We start from the raw sequence: 5,610 nt of genomic DNA on the forward strand, positions 1-5,610 counted from the left end.
CTCCCCCTCCTGCCTGTGAGGTAGCTGGATCTGCTGGAAATAAACCAGCCTGAGTCATAGTGTCCATGAACCGAAGCATACGGCCCATGACCTCCTGAAATCCCGGCGCATTCATGAAATCCACCGGAGTAGGCAAAGCTGCGGGCGCCTCGCCCCGCTCCTCAATAATGGTATCCCTCGCAGGGCCTGCTGGTGGTGCATCTGGAATAGCTCTGGGACGCCCTCGTCCCCTACCACGGGCCGGTGCCCTCCCCCGGCCTCTACCTCGGCCTCTAGCAACGGGGGGAGCAGCTCCTCCCGGATCCGGAACGTCGGCGGTACGAGTCCTCACCATCTATGAGAGAATAGAAGAGGAAACTTAGTATACTGACCACTGCACGATGGAGAATGAATAAAGAGTAGTCTTTCCTAACACCCTATAGCCCCTCGAAGATAAATACAGACGTCTCCGTACCGATCTACAAGACTCTATCAGGTTTGCTCGTAACATGTGAGACCTACGTGAACCTAGTGCTCTGATACCATGTTGTCACGACCCATTTTCCATAATAGGTCATGATGGCGCCTAACACCGTTGTCAGGCCAGCCGATGCGGAATGTGATTAAGTTCTCATTTTTACTTTAGCCAAAGACAGTCATACTAGATTTTCGAATTTAAATATAAGACCAGTAAAGATCATAAAGTGCTAAGATAGCAATACAACCCCAAAATAAATGTCTACTACTGTGTGTGCCAGAACCTGGTGTCACAAGCTACGGGCGACTAGTAGAATATACAGAAAAGAATAATACACTATCCTGCTGTCTGAATCAGGGTAGACAGAAACAAAAAAAAATACAAGAAAGGACTTCTTTGGCTGCGGATTCGGCAGGAAAGAGAAGCAGCTCACCGTAGAAGTCCCCAAGCGTGCTCACTGATGGGCACCAGGATGATGTCCAGATCCACCTGCCTCAAATCCTGTACATTTAAGTACAGAAGCGTAGTATGAGTACATAAACCACATGTACTCAGTAAGTATCCCGTCTAATGTCGAAGAAGTAGAGACGAGAGTTCGACTTGATACTTACTAAGGTCAAGATAATATAATAATAAAGTGAGATATACAACATGAAGAATTTCTAATAACACAAGTTTAAGAGGAGAGTCATATTCATGTTCTTGACATAATTAAACTACCAGTTTTCCCTTTTTCATATTAAACAAGTGATCATGTCATATCTAAATGTAAGCATATAAATCATGCACAATCATGCCAAGGTCGATGGCCCGCTCCAACAGAAAATAAATTGTGCACTGCCGAGGGTCGAGCGGCACGAACCATAGATGCATCTATTCTCACCGAGGCGATCGGCCCGGTCCATAATCATCAAGAAAATATCAGGAAAGCACATAAGGCTCAATTACATACAAGGGAATTCCTACCAAGCCTCAACAAACTCATAAGTTCACTTTTCATTTCCTCAAGTCTCTAGCAAATCATAAATGATCATATTGGCAATTCAAAACATGAAATATTCCCCAATTAGACATGACGTGGGTTCTAAACTACCCGAACAATTATCATTATAGTAGCTACGCACGGACTCTCGTCACCCAGTACGTACGTAGCCCCAGCATTTAACAACAATTACTCATTTATAATCCTATGGGGACAATTCCCTCTTACAAGGTTAGAAAGGAGACTCACCTCGCTCCAAAGTGCACTTCCAATGTCCAAGAACGAGCCCAAGTCCTTAATTCGAAGCCGAACTGTCACGACCCAAACCCCGGTCGTGATGGCGCCCAACACATTGCTAGGCAAGCCCGACCATTTACGCAACCTTAGCCAAATAATCTAAATAAATAAATAAATGTTCACTACTATAATACCAATTAGTGCGAAAATTCTGATATAATCTCTAACATTCGAAAATCCAGAAATAAAATACTAAATAGCCCACAGAATCTGGTGTCACGAACATGAGCCTCTAGAAGCAGATTATTCACCTATTACAAGTCCGACTAGGAAAATAATACGAATAAAATAATAAAAGATAGAAGGGAGAGATCAAGGCTGCGAACGCCATGCAGCTACCTCGACACTCCCAGATAATTGCTGCTCAGCTAACAAGCCCTCACTCACCCTTTGGTGTACCTGGATCTGCACACAAGATGCAGGGAGTATTGTGAGTACTTCCAACTCAGAAAGTAATAAATATAAATAAGGTCTGAGGATAAGAAATCCTAAATAAACACAAAGTAAAGCTAAAAATACCATTAAACAGCAATACAGTTAGAATAAACATCAGAACAGATGAAGAAATAAATGATAATTAAATACGCAATGCAACACATAAACCGGTACCTCCAGTACCCCGCTGTGGCCGTGCAGCCCGCTCCATTTATTTAACATCGACGGCGCTCACTGGGGTGTGCAGACTCCAGGAGGGGCCCCTTACGGCCCAAGCGCAATAATAAGCCATCTCGTGGCATCAAACAGACCCTTGGCCTCATATCAATATCATTATAATACTGCGGCGGCGTGCAGCCCGATCCCATACTCAGTCCAAAAATCACACAATAGTATAAAAATATTCAACCCAAACTTCATTTAAAAATATTAACTTAATTTCTAATTTAAGAAAATGGCTGAGATTTCAAACACGGTATTAAATACCAGGACTGAGTTTAATATTTATAAATATGGTAAGAAACCATTAAAATAATCCCTGAAGGATTCAAGTAGTTGGCACGAAGCCCAATTATAACAATTAATCCATTTTTATAAGGATATTACAAATCTACAATCAAATAGGTATCAATTTTTATTAAGCGGGACGGACCAAGTCGCAATCCCTGACGGTGCTCTACCCCACTCTCGCTACCCGGCGTGCAAGTCACCTCAATATAGCACTACAATGTGCAAACACGGGGTTTCAAACCCTCAAAATAACATTTACATCTATTACTCACCTCAAGCTGGCCAAAGTCCTAGCTTGCTATGCCCTTGCCTTTCGAATTAACCTCCTCGTGCGTCGAATCTGACCAAAACCACAACGAATACGTCACAATATGCTAAGGGAATATAACCCAATCGAAAAGACTCGAAAAATATCGAAAATCACGAAGTTGGCAAAACCCGAGCCCCGGGCCCACTTCTCGAAAAATTATAAAATTCACATCACTGGATTCCTTATCTCGCCACGAGTCCATGCATATAAAGAACACCAAAATCGGAGTCCAAATGACCCCTCAAATTCCCATTTTTGTTCTCTTAGGTTTCAAGCCCTAAACCACCATTTTTGACCTTAATTCCTTGAGTTTTCAGTGTAATTTCATGTATTTGCATGATAAAATTGTGTTCTAAGTCCGAGAATGCTTACCTGATCGAAGTCCTTGAATTTCCTCTTCAAAATCGCTCAAGAACACCCCAAGTCCGAAGTTAAAAATATGTTTCTGTAAAATTTCGCGAAGGGATTAAAACCCACTTCTGATCAGTTATTTCCGCTTCTGCGGTCCTTTGTCGCTTCTGCGACTACCGCATCTGCGGTCATTTTCCGCTTCTGCGGAATCTCACTTATTGTCTTGGACCGCTTTTGCGGTCGCTAACCGCTTCTGCGGAAGCCGCTTATGCGGGAAATAGTCCGCTCCTGCGGAAATCTCCAAAATGCCCAACCTCGCTTCTGCGACTCCTTATACGCTTCTGCGGAACCGCTTCTGCGGTCCATTTCCGCAGAAGCGAAAATACCAGATACCAGACCACTCGGCAGTCCTTAAACTCCAAATTTCATCCCGTTAGCCATCCGAAATCACCCCGAGGCCCTCGGGACCTCAACCAAAAATACAAACATGATCCAATACCTTATTCAAACTTGCTCCAATCATCAAAACACCTCTAACAACACTAAAACCATCATTTCTCATCGAATTCAAGCCTAAGTTTTTCAAAAACTTCCGAAATACGCATTCGATCAAAAATCCAACCAAATCACCTCCGAATGACCTGAAATTTTGCACACACATCCCAAATCACCTAACGAAGCTACTGCAACTCTCGGAATTCCATTCCGACCCTCGGATCAAAATCTCACCTATCAACCGGAATTCGCCAAAATACTATAGTCGCCAATTCAAGCCTAGTTCTACACCGGACCTCCAAAACCGATTCCGATCGCACTCCTAAGTCACAAATCATCCCCCGAAGCTAACCGAATCACCGGAATTCACATCCGAGCCCTCTAACTCAATAGTCAACATCCGGTTGACTTTTCCATTACAAGCCTTCCTTAAAGAGACTAAATATCTTATTTTCTACCAAAACCAAACCGATTCGACTCTAACTTACCAAATGCCGATAATGAAACATGAATAAATGGGGAAAACGGGGCGGTAACACATGAGACGACGGGTCGGGTCGTCACACGAACAATCCCAAACTAATCAAACGAAGTAAGAACTAGTAACTAAAGGCTTACAAGGTCGAACTCTAACTATTTAGGCAATTTTCTAACCATTAACACAAGTTTACTAAATTCCGACCCCCGGGCCCACGTGCCCGGATTCCGAGATTTTTCGAAGGAAGTTGTTCTCTATCACCTAAGGATCACAAATATATGATTTCTAGTTCATTACATGGCAAATTTTTATGATAAATTCTTAGTTTTATTAAAACCCTAGGTCTAGCTCAATTCTTGATTTTTACTAAACTTTTGGTGTTTATTCTACCTAATATACATGTATTTTAAGCTAAGGATGAAGGGAAATTACTTACCTTACCAAGTTATGCGGAAACCCTCTCTTGGAAGAACCCAAATCGCCTAAGTGTAGAGTGAAAAATGAGAGAAATGAGTTTGAGTTCGTATTAAATGAACCCTGCTGTCCCCAGTTATTTTCGCATCTGCGGAAGTATTTCCGCTTCTGCGGCTTTTGGGATTTGGGGCTCGACCGCTTCTGCGGTCTGGGGGCCGCATAGGCGGAACCGCTTCTGCGGTCCCTGGGCCGCTTTTGCGGTTTCCCCTGGCCTGCCCTTCTCCGCTCCTGCGATCTAATGACCGCATCTGCGGTCCCGCTTCTGCGGTCCAAGAACCGCAGATGCGGTTATGACAGAAGCAGCAAGCTTCAGTCATCTTCCAATTTCTAACTTCACTCGAGCCTCACTCGTTTGACGCTCGGGGCTCCCATGCCCCGCCCGAACATACCGACAAGTCTGAAATCACGAGGCGGACCTACTCGAACCCTCGAAACACTCAAAACAACGCTAAATCGAGGAATCAACCCCAAAACCAAATGAATCAAATCATTGAACTTCAAGTTCTTAATTCTCCTCCAACGGGTCAAAACGCCCTTAAACTACTCGGATTGACACCAAATTTTACGGGTAAGTCTTAACTGATATTTCGAACTTGTACCAAGTTTCGGAATCGAAATCCGAACCCGATACCTAGGAAAACAATGATTTCTTAGTTTATTTAAACCTTTGAAACTTTAACTTAACAATTTCACATAAAAATTTATTACTCGGGCTAGGGACCTCGGAATTCGATTCCGGGCGTACGCCCAGGTCCCATATTTTCCCACGGACCCTCAAAAATTGTCAAATCACGATTCCGGATCCGTTTTCCCAAAATGTT

This window comes from Nicotiana attenuata, chromosome 6 (assembly GCF_001879085.1).
Source record: "Nicotiana attenuata strain UT chromosome 6, NIATTr2, whole genome shotgun sequence".
Lineage (NCBI taxonomy): Eukaryota > Viridiplantae > Streptophyta > Magnoliopsida > Solanales > Solanaceae > Nicotiana > Nicotiana attenuata.